The sequence below is a fragment of the Poeciliopsis prolifica genome, unplaced genomic scaffold (genome assembly GCF_027474105.1).
Source record: "Poeciliopsis prolifica strain line A6 unplaced genomic scaffold, Auburn_PproV2 SCAFFOLD034, whole genome shotgun sequence".
NCBI lineage: Eukaryota > Metazoa > Chordata > Actinopteri > Cyprinodontiformes > Poeciliidae > Poeciliopsis > Poeciliopsis prolifica.
This window is the reverse complement of record NW_026562409.1, coordinates 3,093,613-3,106,118: the sequence shown is the minus strand read 5'-3', so window position 1 is coordinate 3,106,118 and position 12,506 is coordinate 3,093,613. Positions and strand designations below refer to the sequence as shown.

General features: G+C 37.7%; 1 protein-coding gene across 3 annotated transcripts in view; it reads left to right on the top strand.

Moving 5' to 3' along the window:
- slc1a9 (solute carrier family 1 member 9) overlaps nt 1-12,506 on the top strand; it is a 61,358-nt gene that overhangs the window by 17,934 nt on the left and 30,918 nt on the right. Inside the window, exon 1 of one of the 3 annotated variants that reach the window (XM_055052077.1) lies at nt 12,426-12,440. The exons of the other annotated variants lie outside the window; for them this stretch is intronic. The gene's annotated coding sequence lies outside the window, so the exon portion shown is untranslated. Of the gene's footprint in view, nt 1-12,425; nt 12,441-12,506 lie in introns of those variants that run through there. 3 annotated transcript variants of the gene reach the window in all.

Below are 12,506 nucleotides of genomic sequence, written 5' to 3'. Positions count from 1 at the left end.
CTATGTACTTGTGACAGATCTTAAAAAAAGTATCTTCTCACTGCGTTTCTCCTGGATGAAACTCAAATATCCCGCGAGCTGTTGCAGTTCTACTATTACGACTTTCCTCATTGGAACGAGGAGACATTTTGGTTTTAGTGAGTAATAAATTCCGTAATAAAACTTGTTTAAACGAGATTTACATCTCACAATAAAGACAAAGTGCTATAATGAAACAGAGCTCCTGAATTAATTTTCTAGTTCTGGCAGTTAAATGTTTCTGTAAAGTACTGCACAAAGTATTTGTATTTTAAAAGAGCATTGCAATTTTGTTGTAGCCAAATTTGTTTTTTAAATTATTCTTCACCGCAACAAATACGTGTTTTAAAAAAGATGTTTGCTGCATTTCCAATAAAAAAAAACTTTGTTGATATTATGCTAATTTTGAAAAAAACACAATTTTGCAACTGCAATGTTTCCATTAAATAAAAAACACAATTCAAATCACAATAAGTTTGTTCATGCAGTAAATCACGAAAAACATGCAACGCCACCATCCATCTACCACTTCCTGTGATCTTCTTCTTCATCTTTTCCAGCAGTAGTAACATCTGGTGTGATGTGGGAAAATGTGTTTCCTTTGCAGTTTATCATAGTTTTGATACAACATAAATTTATTTATTGGAATTGGTGTGTTTACATTAATCAAATGAATTTTTATTATTCCACTTTGTGCATTTTCTGGTCAACAGAAACACAGCAACCTGACAGGATGCATGTTGATTTACACTCTCATTATAAAGCAAAGTTATTAAAATCTACCTTTTGTCATAATCTAGAGGGATTCTCCAAACAAAAACAAACAAAATCAACAGGGGTGTATGTATAATTTTGACCCAGAGTCAATTAAATTTATTGTAAGTTGAAACTTTTGCATATAATTTTGTAAATTCATAACAAGAACAAGGTGAGTGTATGTAAACTTCTGACTCACTCAACTTCTGACTTTTTGTAATACAAAAATGAAACAATTAAGACTTTTTATATTAAACACTACCAATTTTTACAATATTAATGTGCATTCGTCTTTCGGTCACTTTAACTCGAATTGCAATAGAAACCAACGCGGTTTGGCCTGCAGCCAGAAACAATTTTATATGATCTTGCATTTCAGTACCTTATTGCAAACACGCTGTAGCAAAGTTGGAAGCCCAAGCTCATTAAGGTTCCCATCTGCAAGCACAAGGAGCTGCAACATGATTCCTTTTGGCACAAGCCAACCGGAGGATGTAACCTTCAGTTCAATGCCAAATAACAGTCTGTGTGCAGATTGCTTCCTGGTTGCTTCTGCCAGATTTTCAGTAAGATCACAACATGAGGCAAACATGTGACTGATTTTGGCTTTCACACATAAAACAAACGTGCACATGTGGGAAAAAATTAACATGACAGAAACATAATTTAGACCTTTTAAAAAAGTTCTTTAAATCCATGTTTCTGGTTGCACAGGGGTGTACTTAAGACTTCTGAGGTCTGGGGTCCTTACTGCCCCCCTCTTCCTAATTCATGATTTAATTTAATGAAATGTGTCAGAATAGCTTCATTTTTAACCACTATCTGATAATCCATCTTAGATCAGTGATAAACAAATTGTGGAAGTAATTCTTTTTTAAAAAACAAAATCATTATTGTGATGTAAACAAATCAAATATTTGTATTAAGATTAAGTGAATAAACAGAAACAAAACAAAATGTCAAAAAAAAAAATCATAAACAGAGCGCAGTGCAGTCCATTAGGTAGTAGAGAATGGGTTTTTGTAGATATGGTAGAAAAAGAAAGTAAAAAAAATACATAAAGTCTTTGATTGCATTACTGATAATAATAAAAACAATTAAATTAATGATAATAGTGAGGACATACTTAATAGATGTTATTTTAAAAGATGAAAATAAATCACAATGCTCTAAATGAGGAAGGAAGTGGCAGCATTTTACTGTGTGGCTTTTATCATGAAGAAATCAACAGGTGTACGACTGAAAGAAGAACCATTTAGTAAAGCTTTAATTTAATGTTTAATACAGCAATTAAAAGAAGATTTTAGAGTATAACTCAACAGGTAGATGTGTTCCTTGTCACCGTGACAACAAGTTAATCACTTTGTGTTGCATCTAACATTTTTGTGAGTAGATTTTTATTTAAAAGTTGCAGTTTTGTCCTAATTTATTGAATTTATTCTTGAATTGTACACTGCGCGTATTTTAGCTTCTCAAGCTGCATTTTCTTTTCAGTGTTTTAAATTTCCTTCATGGAAAAAATCCACAACTACAGGAGAATTTCTTTACTGAATTACTGAACCGGCGTTGTGTGAGGGCTGTCTGGGTCAAAACAACTTCACCGGTAATCTTATCTAAATCAGAAAGCGATCAGATAAACTGTCAAAAAACTGCAGCAATTCAACTGCAATATGCAGAACTGGGATTTCCATGTTCCTGATTCAGATGTCACTTAGTGAGATCATAATAACATCTGGTCTGGATCCAGACGTTGGCATCATGAAGTCATTTGGTTGTTAAACAAAAATATCTATTGGTACTGCAGGCAAAGTTTTTTCCCCCAATGCATTACGTTGCAATGGATTTTGACTGTTGTCCTGTTTGAGTTTCGTTCCTGGGTGTTTCTCCTTCTGCTGCTCGGCTCAGCCACCTGTGGCAGATTTCTAACGGCGCTGGTTTCATGGTTAAGTGCTGCAGTGCTATGTGATTTGGCAGAGGTTGCAGCACAAACAGGCGTGTATTTTCTTGCAGCGCACGTGGGATGAGCACGGACCTTGGCCTTATGCAAAATTTACATTTTGGATGTTTTTATATGTCCATTTGGGGTTCAACTGCTTCTAAAAACAGTCCAAACAATTAAAAAAGAAAAAACAACTGTAATCTACATTATGATGTAATTGGTCAGCAGCCACTAAGCAACCTAAGCTGAGCTCCAGTTTGTTTGGTCAGCTAGTTTTACAGTTGTATGCGCTGTACAATGGCTGATTAAGCCTTTCCATATTGATGCTAAGAAACTATTTATTCTCAAAGATCATTGCTGAGGTTTATTTATTTTCACATAAGTTGTTTTGTGATTGTCTTTAAAGGAAACATGTTATGTATAATTCACATTTTACATGGTTGATTTGGGTCGCAACTGAAAAACGGCCCAAGCAGTTAAAAAAAATGACCCTGCTGCTGTTAATGTCTTTGTTGGTGTCTGAAAAATGAGCAGTTTCAAAATCCTCCTGATTAAGTCTCATTCAACTGGCACTGCACTGTTGCCTAGCAACTCCAGCCAAGCTTAGCCTGTCACTTGGCAACCTAAGCAGAGCTCCAACTGGTTTTCTGGTTTTACCACTAAATGTGCTGTACAATGGCTGCTGGAAAAGACAAGTGTTTTGTTCTTGACTTACTAACTAGAAAACATTCGATGCATTCTTGTTAAATCCTCAACAACAATACTGAAGGCAAGTCATTTTAACCTTATAACCTTTGTTTGTTTGTAGCAAGAAAAAATAATGTGACTTGTAGCAACCAAATAAATTTAATTAAACATGTTGGTTGTGCAGGAGGATCCACTTCTGCTTTTCAATGATGTACAGTTGTGTAATTGTGCATCCATTTTACACCCATTTTCATGTGTGAGTGAAACATCACAGCTTAAGAGTGATATTTTTTTTATAGCTAATAGACCTATCATAACTTGTTTAAGGAAGTTTAACAGATCACCTTTAAAGGTAAATGTCTGGAAACTGGAGCAGCTGACTGGCTGCTTCGTACACCGACTGGTCTCTGAGGGAAAGGAGACACAGCGGAGGTCCGTGGGGGGACAAACGGGCCGGCAGACAGTTCAACGGGTCCTCGGCGCAGCACATACCAGACAAGAGTTCAGTGCCATTGACCTGCGAGAATGGCCACGGAGCCTCCCCACCTTGAATGGCCTTGTTGAAAAGGACAGCCATAAACTGGATGATGAGCACAGAGTGGGAGAAACTCTGCCTCCCCCTGTTTTTTCTGTCACTCTCTCACATGCTATCTCTTTCTTTCCTTTACCAATTGGTGGTTTCTGTCTCACTGAACCCCTTTTCCCTTGAATGTTTAAAAAGATGAAAGGATAAGGGAAAGAATTGAGACAAAAGAGCGTTGGGTTGAGTTACCGCCGTGCCCCTGAGAGAGTGCTCATGAAAGAGTTTAGGGATGAGAGAGATAGGGACCAGAGAGGAGACGGGGTGGGGAGGGGGTCATGAAAAGAGGGTTTTCAAGCTGCTAAAACGGGTTATTCTGTATAGAGAGACAGACTAAAGTGCAGTCTTCACTCAGGGAACGAGACATTTAACACTGTCAGTGCCCTCAAATGGAAGCGACGGTTGATATGCTCACACTTATTGTCTGATTACGCAAGTACAGACTCTCTCTTTCTGTTTTCTCTGCACAGTAGCAGCTCCCAAGTCGTTTTACTGAGAATCGTCTTCACCACAAACACGTCTGTGCACTCACGCACACACTCCCCGGAGTCTCCCGTTCGGTATTCCTACCTGTCGGCGTTTACCGTCAGTCACTTGAAAACCTTTGCAGACCTCCACCCTTACTCACCATCTCCTTCCCTGCCTCAACTTGTCCAACATGTACTTAGATATTTCCACCTCTGGGCGCATCAGTGAAAATCTGAGTGGGAGCCACACAAAGCAGGAGAAAGTTGTGGGCAGGAGTGCCGGTCAGTCAGGAATGATTGTTTTCTTTGGCGGTTGCCCTTTTGCTGCCTTTAGCCTCTCAAAGTTTTTCAGAAAACAAGTTTTACCTCTTGGTGTCCCAGTTAAAGTTTTCTAAATCATTAAGTTTTGATCGTTCATCCGTCATTAAGTCGAATGGAAGTAAATCAGGAGACGGGTTTTGTGATTTCCAACCCTTAAACCAGAGGAAAAAACCCTGAAGATGCTGTTTGAGGAGGTAAAACAGAGTGTATAATCCAGTGAGATGAGAACCAATATAGATCAACAAAAAACTCAGAGGGGAAGAAGCAACACCTTAAAGACCAGGCATGGCCTCCAAATAGCCATAAAAACAATGTCCAGATCGATTCAACGTGTTTGGATGAGAGTTCTTGATTGATTAAATATAGTGGTTAGCACACTAATGCTAATGTGCTAATTTTTCATTTGGCACTTTAATGCTTTTGCTAACTTCGACAACATTTAGCCCACTTAGCTTGCAGTAGATTCATGGATAAATTTAAAAGCCACAACTTATTTGTTTTTTTTTATAAACTTTCAGTTGAATAAAATTTGACATCTGTCTTGACGTTTTGGTCATCGACTATTGAGTATTACTCAAGCAGTTAGACGTTTATATTTTTGCTTTTTTTTGAAGTGAGTGAAGACTTTATGCAGCAGTTCCATTTCCTCTCTAATTCTCTCTCTTTTTATCCCCCTGTAATTTTATTTTAAACAAGAAACATTAAAGCAGGCAGTAGATAAAGATGAATACAAAATCTAAAGAGTATAAAAATTAAAATTAAAGGGTTGTAATCTTCAACAGACACAGTATAATTTGAATTAAAGTTAGTGTTTAGCATTAGCTTATGCTACATGTCATTTTAGTGTAATACTTTTGCGTAACTAACTTTTTAGCTTCCATCACTATAAATACAGATATGTCTGTATGTTTTCTGCCTTTCTTCTGCTAGTCTGTGTTTTCTTTTCTTATCTAATTGTCGTTTTTTGTACATCTGAAGTTAAATTTCAATCATTTCAATCATTAATTATGACCTATGATGTAAAACATTTCAGCTCATAATATAATTCAGAATCACTTTTCAGTATTTCACTTGACTGATTGCACTTGAAGAACTCCTTTGATCCACCTTTTGGGCTGTCTTCAAATGCTTTTCTTCGCTTCATGAGAAAACACACCCACAAGCATTCTGAAGTTTCCAGATGTCACTTGTGCAGCCATCAGCCCTCTGATGAAATCTTTCCTACACGTACTGCCATCAGCCATCAAAATATTGCGTTTGCCATGGACATCTTCCTTCATTTGAAACTCGGATCTGAGTGTAATTGGAAGGTAGCTATTATGGCAATTATTGGAAATAGCTGCGCTGTGTTGTGAGAGTGAATAGTCTGCCTGTCCAGAACTGAGCCGGACCTCGATTCTCTCCCAGGTTCCTCAGTGTCAGATGTTTATCATCTCTTCTTCCACTGATTAGTTTCACTTTTTCATTGCTTTTAATTCCCAAAATTCGTCCACCACTTTCAACTCCAGTGCCACCATTACCACATGCACACTAAGGTATAGCTGCACATGTTTCCAATTTCAGGCGTAATGCTGCTCTCCGTGCAATCTGACCCAATTAGGCAGAGCCTCCTGGAAATGCCCCGGTCGCCAGCCCTGGTGGCAACGGGGTAAAAGGTCAAAGGTGAGGCCGTTCATCGAGGTGGGCTGGGGCAGGAGGGCGTCTCTGATGACTGCATCACCTCCTGTCTGCTGTCAAACTTTGTGGCTCGATGTGGCAGGGACAGGCTCTGCACAGGTGTCGAATATGTGCAGTAAACAAGTGGTGGAAGTACACTCGCGTAAAAGTGCAAACAGACAAGAATGTACTCTAGTAAAAGTACTACATTAACATTCTTACCTGAGTAAAAGAAGGTACTTGCTTTTATTGAAACTGAAATTGCCAGAATGTGTTGAAACCCATTAACAAACAGTTTAAATAGTAATAAATGGCTCCATTTGCATTTGATAAGTACTTAGGATTAAATAATATTAAACATATTTTCACACTAATCACCTCCAACTCAATGTTTTCACTCCCTCGTGAAAATGGCTGCAAACAGATACACAATCATACAAACGTATATTCATCTTTGAAAAGCAGAAGTGGAGCCTCCCGCATGATCAACAAGTGTTTTCTTGCTGACTTCTTGATGGTGAGTCAACAAGAAAGCACTTGTCTTTCCAGCAGCTATTGTGCAGCACATACAGTGGTAAAACAAGCTGACCAAACGTATTGGAGCTCAATGTATTTCATAGTTATAGTATATAGTATAAATATAGTATCAGTTTAATTTCAATTACAGTGGATGAACAATTAAATTCAAAAACATTTATTGATCCCAAAGGGAAATTAAATGTTGATGTAATTCATGTAAATTTAGATCCTCCATTATTATTTCTTTAAATTTCACCAAAAAACAAAACTAGCATCTTGGTGATGGATGGAACTCTGCTGGGGTTGCTAGGTGATGGACGGAACTCTCCTGGGGTTGCTAGGTGATGGACAGAACTCTGCTGGGGTTGCTAGGTGATGGATGGAACTCTGCTGGGGTTGCTAGGTGATGGACGGAACTCTCCTGGGGTTGCTAGGTGATGGACAGAACTCTCCTGGGGTTGCTAGGTGATGGACGGAACTCTGCTGGGGTTGCTAGGTGATGGACGGAACTCTCCTGGGGTTGCTAGGTGATGGACGGAACTCTCCTGGGGTTGCTAGGTGATGGACGGAACTCTCCTGGGGTTGCTAGGTGATGGACGGAACTCTCCTGGGGTTGCTAGGTGATGGATGGAACTCTGCTGGGGTTGCTAGGTGATGGACAGAACTCTCCTGGGGTTGCTAGGTGAAGATGGAGTGCCTGCTGATTTGTGACGTTTCATGCTGAAGACTTGAGAGGCAACTTGTTTTCCAGACACCAAACAACATGAACTCATTGCTTAAAAGAAAAAAAAACTATCGATTGTTCTTTTGAAAGCAGGTGGGATGCTTTTAGTGCAAAGTATGAGTTATGCATAACAGTTTTCCTGTAAGTAGACCATGACAAAGTTCTTTGCTACATCACACCACTGGAAAACAGAAAACCTGGCCTGAAATATAACTTCACCGGTTCATAAAGTGCGAGGCCAAGCAACACTCACTGAAGGTAAAATGCGCAGCCATGCTGACACGCCGCTGCTCTGACAAACAAACAACACATGTGCCTACACGTCTTTCCTGCTCCAAACTGAAATAAGTGTAAGGAATGTTCACCTTTGAAAGAGCGAGAGAATCTGAGCATCTGATCTGCCCAGCCCTCGTTACAGAGAACTTCATTCTGTTTCATGTTCAAATGAAAACTTGTTGCTGTTCTGTCCCTTTTCAAGTCAGTTTAGATTTTGGGTTTTGTTTTGTTTCTTTATTTTTTTTAGTAATAATGTTGTAAATATTCAATATTTCAACTCCTTATTGTTTACATTTACTACATGTGTAATGCATACATACAACAGCTAAACGCATATTTAATATTTAACCCATAAATATAGTATCTCTTTAATTTTAATTGCAGTGGATGAACAATTTAAAATTCAAAAAGACTTTATTGATCCCAAAGGGAAATTAAATTAAATTGTATTAATTCAGATTCGTCATCATTATTTCTTTGAATTTCACCAAAAAAACAAAACTAACATCAATAACAAAAACACCAACAATTTATTAATAATGTTCTATATTCCATCCAGCAATTATCATATTCTTACACAAAAAGTTTTATGTGTCTAGTTTCCAGTGCAATTATCTTTGTACTTTTGAAACATGACAAATCTAAGTAAATAAGTTTTCAGCAAGACATAGCAGCTTGTTTAAAATAAATATTTAATATTCATTAGAAAGTATTTGTTTCCACTAGTAAATAATTTCACTTAGAAGAAATATGTCTTTTTTTAAATTTTGTTTTATTGTTGTTGTTTTCCAGGGTTGCACTGGGCAGTAGCTCCTTTAATGAGCTCAGCAGTTCCACCAGGTGTTTGCTAATTGCTACTGGCTAGTCTGAAGGAGCAGTCGCTTGGAAACTGCAGCTCTCAGGAGGAGCTTCATCCTTGAGGGCGGTGCTAGGCCCAGCCAGACGTTTTAGCTGAACAGTTGCCATAGAGATCAAAGAATTTCTCAAACATGCATGAAGGACTTAAAGCAACACTGCAGCTCTGATTTTGATGAGAGAATAACAATTTAAAGTGCAAAAAAGTTAATTTTAACTAACGCCACTCCTTTAATAATTAAAATTTTACAAAAAGTGAGTTAGGGTTTTCTAAATATCCAACCTTTCGGATGTTCAATCATTTATAGAACGGCTTCAGACGGATTCTGCACATCTTGCTTACATTATCTGCCCCTCCTCTTACAGCTCCTCTCTCTTCCTCTCTCAATTACTCCTCCCCATCTCCTTATCGCTCGTTCCTTGGTGTCCTGTTGCATGCCTCGGTCCACCTACAGCGGCTGCACTCCTCATTAGACATGCAGCCTAAATACTGAATGCTCTATTTACAGTTACGCCTTTCATGTCTCCAGCACGCTCCACACCTTCCGCTGTCTTTCTGCATTTTTTAAAAAACTCATCCACCCCTCGGTGCCCTCACCTCCTCGTCCATAAGTCGCATATTTGTCCCTTTTTCTTGCCGGCGGGGTTAAAATGTTACACATTGTAAACGTTACTCACTGTACAACACCAGCTGTATTGGGTTTCAGTGGCAGACTTTGTGTTTGAACTACTCTGGCAATTAGTAGAGGATTGCCTTACAGAGCACCTCCTTCCACAAAGCAGGGCCCGGCCCGGCCCGGTCCAACAAGCCGTTTTGCCCCTCTCCATCTGTCAGTCCTGTGGGACCGAGGGAGACGCAGGATGTGTGCGCCGCGGTAATGTTTGAACCCTGTTTTTGTTTGGACTGTTATTCATACAAAATTTGGCAAATAAGAAGAGCTTTGGTTCTGAAGATGTGACGTCAACTCAGCATTGGGGACCGTTTCTAATTTTAAGATATTTTGTCATGACCACACATATTTTTAGGGAGCGTTCACACCAGCTCCATTTTTGTTTTTAACACAGATCCGATGTTAGATTTCTAACTTTGTTTTTTTTTTTCTAATAAAACGCCTTTGATTATGTTAGGTTGTGTTCACGCCAGCCTTTTTTGTCCACTTAAATTGAATTCTGGTCTGCAGGAAGTGGACTACGGCGCAGGGCATGCTGGGTAAATACAACCAAAACAAAGATGTGAGTCTGGCACTAGTGGGAGAAATTACTCGTCATCTTTTACGAGTTCAATTTAAAAATACTTTATTAATCCCAGAGGGAAATTAAATACCACAGACAAGAGAAATCTTACAATCACTAAAATCTGATGCAACTCCAATTTTGTTTACATTTTATGAAGAAATGTAAAAACGTAACATTTTTCCCATGTTGCGCTCAGACTTCAATTAATACTTTTTTAAATGTATATTAAGGAATTATTGACTCAAAACAAGCTCATCTGTCTTTCTGAAAAATTAGTTATCAGTTAGTTTTGTCTTATTTCAAGTGTAATGAGATATTTGCACTAGAAACTTGACCAAAAATACTTGGTAAAATGTTGTGTTTTTGCTGTGTACCAGATAAATGCTTGACAACTGTATATACTTTCCAAATGTTTGTGTTTTAAATGTCTGTCTGTAACAAGGATAAAATAGAAATTAACGGTAATTTAAAGAAGCCCAGTTTTACTACGTTCCAGAAACAAAACTATGTCAGAAACAGAACCGTATCCATTTTTGATGTTGTGTGTTTCACTCTTTGTTTGTAGATGTAGTCAATATTATATTGTGCTATTTTAAATGATTATCATTTAAATTTTTAGAGGTACTTTTTAAAGGCCCATCCAGGGACAAGTGCTGTGAATTAGCTGCTGCTATTGCACTATGATGCAAACATGGGGCTGGTGTTTCTGTTCAGTTAGTCTGTGTCGATGTGCGCCTGTCCCTGTTAAATAAACTTTTCTTATTGATACTTAAAATAAAAACACCTGACAAACACGTGGTTGGTTTTGTTCAAAGACCTGTATTTTCCACCTGGAACTAGGAAAAGTTTACTTTTAATGGTGCTCAGACGATCGCTAAATCGAGAAACTTTATTGCTAATCACAATTTAATGAAGTGGAGCTCTGGACTTTGATTGGACCATTTCAGTAAATTGAATCTGTAATTTTGCAGATTTGATTTCTTTAAATCTATATAAACCTGCTGGAACATTCCTTCTTGAAAAACCAAACTGGTTTTTAATGTGCTCTACAAATAAAAACTGTTTTCCAATGAATGATTAGGTGTTTAGGCGTCTTTACGCTCCTTTTGCTGCTAATTTCCAGCACCCAGTTTCTAAAATTTGGCTTCACTACAAAAACAAACACATAAACCACCAAGTGTTTCTAGTTACTTTCTAGTGCAAACATCTTGGTTTTATTTCAAGTCTACTAAATTGCAAGTAACTTCAGAAAGAGGGAGGAATTTTTAAAGTAAATTATTCCTTCATATTGATTAAAAGATCATTTCACTTATAAAAAGACATTTTCCCTTGTTACAGAGAAATAATCTGTTATGGAACAGGAACTTTCTCATCAATATTAAATAATTTTTTACAAGCTTTTATATATTGATGAAAAGTTACTTGTAAGTTAGTTTCGCCTTAATTAACATATTTGCACTAGAAAAATATTTGGTAACATTTTATGTTTTTGCTTGTTTCATCCCTCCTTTTTCAGTGTAACTTAACTACACTGTAAAAACACAAAATGTTACTTATTGTTTAGTTTCTAATGCAAATACTTCAGTAAACCAATGCCAAATTAGTTTTGTCTATTTGAAATAAGCTAAAAAGTTTCATATCTTTTTTTGAGTGTACTTAGATATTTTTATTAGAAATTTGACACAAAAAACTGGGTAAGATTTTATGTTTTTGCAGTGTAGTTATGTACAAACCATGTTCTTATTAATGCGTTTGTCATGTTTTTAAGAAAAAAAAATTCTCTGTAAATAAGCAAAGATTCCTGATGTTCTGAACATCTTACTGACCCAAATATTTAGCAAATGTGTTGAGTCTTCTTTACTATAATTAGCATGAGCTCAGCAACCGGTGATGACAAGCCCCCACTTCAGGGAGGCTCAAATCACACACCAGTGTTTTAAGAAATGCTTTTCTAACTCTGGCTATTATAAATACATTCTCTTAAATATAGATTCCTCTATCTGCCACCGCAGCAAGTAAACAGGCTGGCTTGAAAGAGTCGGGAATGTCACGTTGTTATACAACATCTCATGTGACAGTTGAGACGTTACACTCATAAATCACTCTTGGCTCGGCCGTGAAGCTCGGTAAGAAGCATTCTTTAGGATTTCTAGGAAAAAAGCTCCTCCTGTTTTTTATTGGTTTGTTTCTAACTCTGCGTTCTGCTGCGGTGTCGCAGTTGGAGGATAAATGCGAGAACGTGCAGCACACTCCACCCTGGGGCCTCCAACCTTTTCCAGGCCTCATGATTGACACTGATATCTGTCACAGTACACCTTACAAGGAGGAAGCTGCTGTTCGGATTTCAACAGGAGTCATAGCTCCCCCTTGTGAAAGGGAGGATACTGACAGCACTTTTTTTCAAAGGTGATCTTTTATGCTTCCTTTAACAGATTAGCATAAGTCTGTGGGCTAAACAAAACATGTTTATTA